Consider the following 12,730-nt stretch of genomic DNA (forward strand, 5'->3'; position numbering starts at 1 on the left):
ACACGATATTTAAATGCCATTAAGAAAGGTACCTGCCGACGTCAGAGGTAAAACCTTCCTTACTTCTTCATTACGCGGATATATCCGCCACAGATCGCGAATCCGCTGCGCCCCCCGAATTGTTCCTCGACCGCATGCAGCCTCTGCGGCAACACAAATGTCATACACTGTAGGCAGCGTCTCGTATGTAGGGAGTGCCCTGGCAGTAACGTATACTGGTTCCACGGCCGGCGAGGCTGGCGTGGCCGCCGCCATGGTGGCTCCAACACTGGAAACTGCTTTCTCCTGGTCTTTTTCTCTCGTTCCGCACACAGATGTTGGCGAAAGGAGCACAGTACAAACACACAGTATACTAACTCGCTTTTCCCAATTACAAACCAGGAGCTAAATCCTTCGACATATCGAAGCCACTATATTTTTTTGCAAAAAAAAAGCACAGAGCACAGAAGAACGTGGCCTGCCGACATTGGAGGCCAAACCGGAAGCCCTCTTTTCCCACAACTTACACTTCAATGGTGTTCTCTTTTTCACACAACTTACAATTTGATGGTGTTCTGTGTTCGCACAACTTACACTTCGATGATATTCTCTTTTCGCACAACTGACGCTTCGGTGATGCTATTTTTTTCACAAAACTTACAATTTAATGGCATTTTCTTTTTACACAATATAAAGCTGAAGACGTGATTGGGAAGGGAGTGGGGGATCGAGATGGTTTGCCTAGAAAATAAAGATCACATGTGGTGGAATGAAAGCCGGAACACTGCACACAGCTGCCTGATAAATGCCTGCAGAGTGTTATACACCCCCCCACGCCCCCCCCCACACACACACTGTGTATATAGAGAGAGACAAACACAGTGCATTTACAGAGGGAGAGAGGGTGTGGGTGTGTGTGTGTGGGGGGGGGGGGGTCAGTGACACTTTAAAAATACATATCTGGAGTTCATGAAAAGAAAAGCAAGAAGAAGAAAAGAAAAGGCTGTTGTTGCTGCCGTTCCAGCTCGATCGATTTCCCAATGTCAGGCCTGTGAACGTAGACTGTTTCTTCAGTGACTGCAGTCATTGATTCAAGTTGTTTGAAAGCCACGGTATACGTCTGCACGCAAATGGGCGCAAACCATTTGCCAGAGAGACGGGGGCTACTGATACTAAAATACGAGAATAACAACATCCACACATATAATAAAGAAACGTTGTATCTCTAACGCACAGTAACAACATGAAACAAGATCATAAAAGTTTATGAAATATGCTGTTTCATGTATAATCTCATGAGATGTGTTTCGTTCCGATTTCACTCTCAACTCAAAAGTGATACAATTGAATGTGAAAGAGTTGTTCCTCTATGATGGTGAACACATATCACTTCAAAACGACTCAGTTTGTTAATTGAAATAGGCCATCACTTAAAATATATCCCCTAAACAAGGCTATAAGCATTTGCAATTTCCCCCTTTTTCGAGACTATCATCATCATTTACATTGTCACCCAGACTGTCATCATTTACATTGCCTCCTTAAAACCGGATTGTCATCATTTACACTGGCTCCCTGACCAGACTTTGCGGTGCCTCTAGCACACATGTCAGGCTGCAATGGAGCTGGCATACACACAGAGACACAAGTTTACAATGTGGGTGGTTACCACGTTGATTCACAGCGATAACTTTTGAACTTTATTCAGCCATCAAGGAGAAATAACAGCTATCACTGAGTCCTGAGAAACCGCGGCTTTATAACATTGAGACAGAAAGTGAACAACGCTATGCCTGGAGGGGTGCTGTGTGTGAGACAGCTTGTGTGTGTGTGTGTGTGTGTGTGTGTGTGTGTGTGTGTGTGTGTGTGTGTGAAGAGAGGCTGTTCATAGCAGTGCAAAAAGAGAAGATTTATTGCTTTCTGATGCTGTACGGATGTTTTGATTTATAGTTCGTGCGTGAGAAAGGGAAATATCAACAATGTAGACTTAAGAATTTGTCAGAATAATATATTATCTTTCTTCCTCCCTCCACCCAATTCTCCCTCTCTCTCTCTCTCTCTCTCTCTCTCTCTCTCTCTCTCTCTCTCTGTCTCTATCTATCTATCTTTCATAAACACACACACACACACACACACACACACACACACACACACACACACACACACACACACGGCTATCACTGAATCCGCGGTTTTATCACAGACAGAAAGTGAACAACACTGTGCCTGAAGGGGAGATGTGTGTGAGACAGCTTGTGTGTGTGTGTGTGTGTGTGTGTGTGTGTGTGTGTGTGTGTGTGTGTGTGTGTTTCTGTGTGTGTGTGTGTGTGTGTGTGTGTGTGTGTGTGTGTGTGCAAACGTGTGTGCGTGTGGTTGTGTGTGTGTGTGCGTGTGTGTGTGCGTGTGTGTGTGTGTGTGTGTGTGTGTGTGTGTGTGTGTGTGTGTGTGTGTGTGTGAAGACAGGCTGTTCATAGCAGTGCAAACAGAGATTTATTGCTTTCTGGTGCTGTACAGTATGTTTCATTTAAAGTTCGTGCCTGAGAAAGTCAAATATCAATAATGAAGACTTAAGAATTGATGAGAATAATATGTTATCTTTCTCCCTCCATCCATCCAATTCTCTCTCTCTCTCTCTCTCTCTCTCTCTTGTTCTTGTTCTTGTTCTTCTCTCTCTCTCTCATAAACACACACACACACGCACAGACACACTCTGATTATTTGCATACTATATTTTGAGACCACGTCTGTTCAAATATAAACATGTTACATATATTGATATAGCCTAGCAGTCTCAACATAAAATCCATGCACTGTGAAGGTGAGAACACAAGATATTAAATGCCCGTTAACAACTGGATTCTTGTAACAGATTTGACGCTTCACAATATTATTCTCCGTTTCACATCAGTGTTAACAAAACTGTAGAAAAGTTTGATGGGTTATTATTATCATTATTATGATTGTGGATTTTTTGTGTTTTTTTGTTTTGTTTTGTTTTGTTTGTTTGTTTGTGTGGGTTTTTTTTTTTTTTTTTTTTTTTTTTTTTTTTTTTTTTTCCATATTCATATTGGGACACACCCTGTAATGTATCCGAATGGTGCGTTACATACATACATTTTTAAATAACAGAAGGACAGTTTCGTTGTTACCTGCACATGTTTGTTTTGACATTCAGAGCACTGGCCAGAAATCACAATGCGCTAACACCGCGTGGTGGCCATGGAGTGGTGGACATTCTGATTCCCCTAGTCCGTGTCTGTTCTGAGTCGACTGTTCAGCGTCAGCTGACGTAATCGTACGAAGCCGACGCATAGCTGAGGCGGTCCAGGGGAAGGTTGAACTTGTGATGTTAATCTACACACTCTCTGTGAAGAAGGGAAGGCCTCGCCCAGCCTGCAGCCGTCCTGAAACCAGCTTCACACTGACCCAGTCCTTGAAGACAGTGTTTTTTCCCGAAGTTACCGACTTTCCTTACCAACATTCCTCTGTCGACTGTTCACCTTGAATACCTGCTGCAGATAGATATGGCCTGGTACGCAATCACACCGTCACCGAGGGATTGTCAAGGGCTGACTGAGACGCGCATGACAAGGTGAAGGAAGAGGAAAGTGACAGGATGGTTAAGACGCTTATCTGCCAAAGCAGTGTCCGTGAGGGTCTAGGTTCGATTTCCGCTCTCGCCCTTTATCCTGAGTTGGGAAAGTCAAACAGAGCGTCTTGTTGGATTAAACGATAAACTGAGGCCCTGTGTGCAGCATGTACTTCGCACATTGAAGAAGAACCCATGGCAATGTCCCCTGGCAAAATTTTGTACACCTTAGGCCTGAATAGCCTGTTGGGTTATGCTGATAATCTGCCTGACGTGTGGTGTAGCGTATATGGGTTTGTCTGAACGCAGTGATGCATTCTTGAAAAAACTGAAACTGAATAGTTGTTTGTTTTCTGTCACTGTCATGTGTGTGTGTGTGTGTGTGTGTGTGTGTGTGTGTGTGTGTGTGTGTGTGTGTGTGTGACAGAGAGAGACAGAGAGAGAGAGAGAGCTCCGAACTCGACGTTTTAATGTGTACTCCTGTGTGCAAAAAGAAGTATAATAGAAGTATTATTATAAAATAAATAAAGCAGAAAAGGTTACAAATTGATTTTTTTTATGTCAGTAAGAGCAACGGAGAAAGATATTCTGTTGATAAATTTTCATGGTCCAAACAAAGATAGTACTGAATTTACGAAACTTTAAAAGAAAGAATAGGTAAGCATGACAATCATGCCCTCCTTTTAGTATTTGAATGGAATCTGTTTCTCGACTCGTACTGAGATTATGATAATTATAACAATATAAATAACCAGAAAGCAAAAGATAGTGTAGAAAATATGATGGCATAATTCAGTTTAACAGGTGTCTGGCATGAAAATAATCCACAGGTCAAACGTTTTACTTGGGGAAGAAGCTCATATTTGAAACAAAGTAGGTTGGATTTTTTTTCACGCATTTACACACTGAAGAAGAATCCATGGCAACGAATGTGTTGTCTTCTAGGAAAGTTATCAGAAGAAATCCACTCTGATAAAAAGCAACAACATATTTTCAAACATACGGAGAGCAATGAACTCCACCACCCTGACCAAACTGCTCTTAAACAAGGCCGCTCTTGTTATACTGCACTAATTAACCTTGTTGATGAATGGCTTAACAAAGTCAATAATAACGAATACTGTGGTGTTCTATTTATAGATTTCAAAAACCCATTTGACGTAACTGACCATGACCTTATCAGAAAACTGTCGCTGTACCGTCTCCTCACCAGTACCTTCAATCTTCTTTATTCATGTCTTACAAACAGACAACAGTGTGTAACTGTTAATGCATCTTCCTCGTCCTTACAAACACTCAAGTATGGAGTTCTGTCCTGGGTCCTTTGCTTTTCACATTATACATGAATGATCGTCCCGTTCATATTGAAACATCCTGTGAACTTTCTGCAGATGACACAAAAGTATACACGAGCCATAGATGCAAAAACCAGCTAATGCTGTCTCTGCAACATAGCGTAAGCAACCTAACAGAATGGTCTGATCCTAACCACATGGCAATCCACCCTCCAAAAATCAAGCTTATGTTGACAACAACCTGAGAAAAAAGACAAAGCCTCACACATACGTTTTCCCCCATTCAAATAAATAACCAAGCCATTAATGAAGATGACAACAACAGGATGCTTGGAATAATAATTGACAACAATCTTTCTTGGACTCATCATATATCTAGCATATACAAGCAGATTTCCATAAAAACATACCAACTTTCAAAAATGAAACACTTCGTTGATTGCCACTCCAGAAAATTTTCAGGCCTTTAACCAATCTACTGTTGATTATGTATCAACTATATGGGATAGTGCAAGTGCCAACACCTTTAAGCCACTTCTCAGCTTGAAATTGTTCTATACAAAACCTCATCCTTGACAAAATCTGTAACTACAGAAAACTTAACATTCTACCACTACACCAAAGACTGACTTATAATAAAGGAGAACTGATACACAAAATAGTGACAGTTTGTGTTCCAGACTACTTACTGAATAAATGTTCCGTAAATGAGAACCTAAATGAAATAATAAGATGTCCCAATTCCCAGAATAGACTTATGTAAATCCAGCCTTGCCTATTCTAGTTCACGACTCTGGAATTCACTCACAGTATCAACATCATGATTTTCCAAAACATTATTTTCCCCATCTTTTTCAGTCAGTATAGAACAATTCTTTCTGTTACAAATCACGCTAGAAAACTGTTCCGTCTTTTTTATTCATTATTTTTAATCTGCTATATTTTGGTAGCATTTGTTTCTGTAACGTTATTTTACTTCTTGCTCCAAAATAAAAGAAGAAAAAAGATAACTTTTGTCTCACATGTGCATGCCTTTCACTTTAGTTTTTCGTTGTTGCTTGATTACTATCTGGATATGGACTGATATCCCTCCCCCCCCTTTCTCTCATTCTCTATCCTCCCTCTCTCTCTCTTTGTCTCCCCCCTCTCTCTTCTCTGCCCCTTCCACACTCTCTCACATACACCTTTCCCCCTCCCTCTCTTTTATTCTTCTGATGGTGACATTCTGATTGCCTTTTGTATTCACGTGTGCATAGAATTGTGTTTGTATACATATATTTCATTATGATATTAACTGGCATTACAAATCTTATATAACGTCATCTCTGTCTTTGTCTCTCTATCTCTCTCCATGTCTCTGTCGGTTTCTCTCCATCTCTCTCCATCAGACTCTTTATTGCTCCTACATCTGTTCAAATGGTGTTATTTCTATTACTTTTTTGTAACATGTGTATGCTTATTTCAGTTCTTATTGTAATTGCTTGATCATTATCTTGACGTATAATCAAGTTAAGTTCTCTCTCTCTCTCTCTCTCTCTCTCTCTCTCTCTCTCTCTCTCTGTTTATTCTGTTCATGTATATGTATATATATATATATATCCCCATTAATATATCTCTCCTCTCATTCTCGTCTAGCTATATAGTGTTGTTAATGCCAAATTATCATTCAGGTAACCATGATTATAATGTGCATGCTGTGTTGATGTAATGATTCCCTCCTCTTGTGTCATTTAAGTGTTTCCCCTTCGAGGGCTGGATGAAAAAAAAAACATTGTCCTGCTTACTGTATTACCACCAGACAATAAGTTTTATTCAATTTAATGTAATCCCCCCCCACCCCCACCCCTCTCTCTCTCTCTCTCTCTCTCTCTCTCTCTCTCCAAATCACAATTTGGTCAAAATTGATTCACATAGTATAGAACCTTTAAACATCTATTTCACCAACATCAGAACAGGTTGCATTCCTTTCAACCACATGGAACGTATCAACTGTTTTTATGTAATGATAACATCCGTAATGATATCCATGCTTTACCTTGCCCAGATACGGTCGTCAACATCACCTCAAGGAACATCCTGCCATGCATTAAAGGTGAACTTTTGCACAAGTTCAGAGCTGAAAGTGTTCACATATCACTCTGGCTTGCACCCACAGACGAACGCTTAAAGAGTATGCAGATTGATTCTTTCTGCCAGTTCAGATTCTTGGTCGAGCCTGAATACTTACTGTTCTTGAAGTTTCACAGGATGGATTACCGTTGTTCTGGTCTCTCGGTAGAAATTAGCACACCACAGGGCAGTCTGCCATGTTATCTTGTCAAACATTTCTCAGGTATCATCTGGGGAGATCGCATAACCGTGGCGTTTCTTTACTCAGCCTCAATTATCGAGAATGTCGATGTGTACATGGAAATCAAAAGGATCAAGAGGAGGAATCTACTTCGTCTCCAACATAATTCTACTTCAGAAAAGAATGGTCAGTGCTTGGATACGTTTGGACAGGAATGCATGTGAGTTGTCCACGTGCATGTACTTGTATGTATATAATGTATGCATATATGTATGTCTGCCTGTATGCATGTATGTATGTGAGAAAGAGAGAGAGAGAGAGAGAGAGAGAGAGAGAGAGAGAGAGAGAGAGAGAGAGAGAGCACAAGAGAAAGAGAGGGAGTTTCAGTTTCAGTTTCATAGTTACATTCATCCACATACATATATCAGCTGTGTATTGCACTAGGGTCACGTCTTTTGATAAATGTTGTTCAACAAGATGTTAAATAGAACAGGAGCAATAACAGAACCTTGGGGTAATCCCATGTGAAGAGTCTTAGGATGTGAGTACGTGTTTCCAACTCGTACTTGTATACGTCTTTTAGTCAAGAAATCTTTGATATAAATATAGAGACGCTCTGAAAAGCCAACAGATTTCAGTTTAAAAAGTAACTTTGCATGCCAAACTTGATCATAGGCTTTCTTTATATCAAAGGAAGTTGCAAGAACGTTTTTTCTTCTAGCAAATTGTTGTTTTACATGTGTTGTAAGTTAAACCAAATTATCTATTGCAGATCTACTTCTCTGAAAGCCCGCTTGATTAATTGGGATAATTCTATTTTTATGGCAATAGTACATCAGTCTTCTCAAAATTATTCTTTCCATCAGCTTACCAGTATGTGATGTTAGCACAATTGGCCTGTAACTGTTCTTATCTGTTTTACATTTTCCTTGTTTATTAACTGGTATTACAATAGACTGTTTCCATTGTGCTGGCATTAAACCATCATTCCAGCACTTTTGAAAAAGCTTAAATAACAAAACAACAAAATTTTCTGCTAAGTGTCTAAGCATCTCATTTGAGAGCGCGTCAAGTCCTACAGATGTTTTCTTTTTAGGGAGGGATAGTAATGCGTCTTTAACCTCACTGAGTGTGAGTGGAGCATGTATTGACTGTTATCGGGACTTGGATCTGTATAATCACTTTTGCTCTCTTCTTCGGTTCTGTGTTTATACTCTTTTTAGGCGATAGACTTTCCAATCGCATAGACTCTGAGAACATTTCTACAAATGTTTCTGCTTTCTCTGCACTGGACGGAGATTCTTTGTCGTCTATCTTAAGCAAGGATACTTTCGAATTTCTCCCAATCAGCATCTTTATAGTTATACTTTTGGACTTTGAAATTCCGTATATCTTTCAGTTTCATTAAAAGTCATGATGAGCCGTAGATGATCACTTTCCAGTGTATTTTTGTGCCTTGTCCATTTACATTCTGGATACAACGTTGCAGATATGAATGAGAGATTTATAGCAGATGCCCTGTGAGTTACAATATCAGGGATTCTGGTAACGCTGCCATCATTTAAAAGGCTTAAGGAAGAATCAACAGCATTTTCTACCAAGCGGTTTTACAGTTTCAGTTTCAGTAGCTCAAGGAGGCGTCACTGCGTTCGGACAAAACCATATACGCTACACCACATCTGCCAAGCAGATGCCTGACCAGCAGCGTAACCCATCGCGCTTAGTCAGGCCTTGAGAAAAAAAGAAGAAGAAAAAAAAGGGGGGAATAAATAATATATAAGCTTACATAAATAAATAAATAAATAAATAAATAATAATTATAATATAGAAAAAGGTATTAGCAGTAGTAATAATAATAATAATAATAATAATGAATAAAAAATAAAAAATAAGACAACAATGATGATAAATAAGCAAATAAATGTAAATCATGAAGACACACATTCACACATACACTCATACATGCATAACAGATATGCACCAAACATGCAGTTTCACAGATATGAAAGCACAGTCAAATACATATAAACGTACATGAGCTCCAACACACACACACACACACACACACACACACACACACCACACACATTACTCTGCACCTCCTCTACCCCCCTCCTCCACACACTCATTTCTAGTCTACGTATCGCAGCTTCCACGGCACACACACACACACACACACACACACACACACACACACACACACACACACACTCACTCACTCACAGAGATGAGCACTTACTTGTACAAGCACACACACATACACCCATATCTCCCACCCCCAACCCCACACACATTTATACAAAGATATATATATATATATATATATATATATATATATATATATACGTTCCAATATCCTGTTGCTCCCACAGTGTAGGCATGCATACACTCACTCACATACGTCATCCTCTACCCCCACCTCCCCCCCCCCCACACCCCTACCTCCCCTCACACACACACACACATGACATTTGTGTACACTTACACTCTCTCGCATGCACAAACGCACTCAAAAGCACAGACCCACACATACACACAAACACACACATACACACACGCACAGAGGCTGCCACTGATTGGCCGCAAGAGGGATGGGAAAAGATCTCTGATGCCAAGAACGTGGCGTCTAGTGTGTTGCTCAGTCTATTGTATTTGGAAAGGCCCACAGAGACTGTTCCGTTTTGAAGAAATTTGCGCAACGTTGGTTTGGAAATGATGCCGATATTTGTTTGATTTGCAAAGCATCGTGCTCTACCTTTCATGTTAGACTTGCGGCCGCTCCCTCTCTCTGCTTTTATTTCTTTGAGGCGATCGATGGTGTGATGGCCTTGTACCTGTTCTTTTTGATTTCTTTGACTTTTCTGAGGATTTCCGATTTTCCTAGATGTAGGCCGCTCGTTGGTGTTGCGTTACCAGCAAGTCTGTCAGCTCGCTCATTTCCCTTAACACCTGAATGTCCCGGGCAGTATGACCATGTGAGTTTTTTCATCTGAAAGTTGCGCATTGCCTTATGCCACTCTGGGCTTCCCATTCCGTTTTCAATTTTCTGTATGATGTTCATTGAGTCGGTTAGAATCATGGCATGTTGGTTTCCGGGCGTATGGATGGACGATAGCCACCTGAGGCATGTGTCACAGCTTCAACTTCCATCGTTAGGCAGGAGGTTGTGACTTTGTAGGCAGCATTCTCTTCCCAAATTGTTTTTCCATTTTGTTTCGCAGTGAATCCCCAACCAGACTGGTCTTTGGTGACTGAGCCATCTGTGTATATGATGATGTCCTCTTCTTTACTGTTTTCTTCTATGAGTAGCTTCACTTCCACATCAGGTTTGCCCTGTGGTCATTCCTGACAATGTCTTCCTAGAGTGGGTGAAATGGCTGTGTTGAATAGATGGTTGAGGTTTTCGGGGTTTTTCTCCCATTCTTTTGTTTCTTTCAGGTCTTGTAGTCGGCATACTGGCTGGATTGTGTCTTCTGCTTGCCCCCTCCATGATCTTCCTCGTCCTAGACGGCTGCCTTTTGGTTCTTTCACTGCGTCATGCAGTGGGTTTTGAGGGTTTTCTAATGCTTTGAAGTAGGTCTTGACCTGTTCTAACTTGTTTCTGGCCTGCACTGAAGGAAGGCCAAGCAGGTGTTGCATGGTTTCTGTGGGCGTGTCTTTGGTTGTTCCAAGGATCAGCCTCATAGCTTCATTTTGAACTCTTTCTAATTTTAGGAGGTTGCTTTGAGATGGTGTTGTTAGCCCAAGTCCGTAGTCGATCACACTGAGGACGAGTGATTGGTATAGCAGGAAGAGGTGGCGTTGTTCAATACCTTTGGTTGCCATTGCTTTTAAGACTGAAAGGCCCTTATTTGCATTTGAGAACAGTATTTTCCGTATGTTTTCTGAAGGTCAGCATCCTGTTGAAGTGTATTCCTAGGTAGTGTAGGCATTCAGTTTTCTCGATCTGAATCCCGTTGACTGACACAGGTGGTGGTGATTTGCTCACGGTTCTGTTGTTGAGGGTGCACAGCAACGTTTGGGCTTTTGCTGGATTGATGGAAGATCCTGTGTCTTTGCACCATTGAGCAATATTGTTTAGTTGTTTCTGGACGGCTTTAGTTCTTTCCTGAGCATCTTTCTTTTGAAGACCAGGCCATCATCCGCAAGAGTAAGCACCTGAGCTATTCCATTGTTGTTTAAGTCTGCAAGGCCCTTCATGTAGACATTGTAGAGGACAGGAGAGAGCGGAGACCCTTGTGGCAGTCCCATGGATAGTTTAGAAGGTGCAGACATCCAATCTCCAAGGCGCAGGACGACGCTTCTTTCCTGAAGCGCTGCTGCTATCCATCTTGTCAGTGTCAAACTTACTCCATACCTTAGTAGCAGCTCCATAAGGTGCGCAAACTGGACTTTATTGTAGGCATCTTCAAGGTCGATTGCTACTGCTAGTGTTTCTTCTTTTCTTTGAAATCCTTCATACACCTCATATCCAAAAGCAGCTGCATTTTCCCATGTGGACTTGCCTGTTCTGTAACCACCTTGATTTGAAGGGAGAATGTGCCTGTGTTCAAGATCCCTTGCAAGTTTCCTGGCTATCATGCGTTCCATGAGCTTTCCAGCAATGTTTTGCATGGTTAGGATCAGGTAGCCGCTTACCTGATGATGGTCCTTTCCTGGTTTTGGTATGGGTTTTAAGAAGCTGTGTTTCCAGTCCTCCGGCACATGTCCATTGTGGAAACTGTTTTGATATAGATTGAAAAGTTTGCTTCTGTCTTCTTCCGATAGCTCCTTGATGTCTGAGTAGCGAACTTTGTCTGGGCCAGGAGCCGATTCTTTCTTGCATTTAGCTATTGCTTCGTTTAGATCATCTATTGTCAAGTCATCATCAGGTCCAGTCTGCATAAGGGTTTGGTTTAACTCCTCAACATATTTTTTTTTCTCATCTAAGTTTCTTTGATCGCTGTGTTGTATGAAACGTTTGAGCGGGGCAGATCCTTTTTCTTCGTTTGTCTTAAGCTTGGTTCCGTCAGTGTCTACTATGTCTGGGGTTGTTGTTGTGCACGTTTTCCCTTCCATGCGACGAGTGAGTGCCTCGCAAAACTGTTTCTACTTGTCAGTTTTGGCCTCTTGAGCAATGACGTCAAACTGTTTAGTTTTTTCTTTCATTTTTGTTTCAATATCTTTGTCTGGAGATGGTTTTGTTTTTTTCTTTTTGCCAAAGTTTGACAGCCCCATGTTTTTCTATCCAGGCTCTCTCTGTGTCGGTATTCCACCATGTGGGCTGAATAGTTTGCATCCTGTTCAGTGCCGTTCTTTTGTTTCTTCTGCGTCTTAATTTTTTGATGACGGTTGTCTCTTTGGTTTCATACTGAAATGGATTACGCAGTTTCATACAGGGTTTATCTGACAGTTTCTGTAGACTGAAAACTACCGGGAGGTGGTCGCTGCCTTGGTATGGAAACGTCTCTGCATTCATTTCTGCTCTGAATTTTGGAGATGTTAGAGCAATGTCGATCACACTGTCACTGTCCCCTTGTCTTGTTCCAAGGCGAGTTGGGGATGTGGTTGTTAAAGGGCTAAGAAGAATTTCCCCTA

The sequence above is a fragment of the Babylonia areolata genome, chromosome 34, assembly GCF_041734735.1.
Source record: "Babylonia areolata isolate BAREFJ2019XMU chromosome 34, ASM4173473v1, whole genome shotgun sequence".
NCBI lineage: Eukaryota > Metazoa > Mollusca > Gastropoda > Neogastropoda > Buccinidae > Babylonia > Babylonia areolata.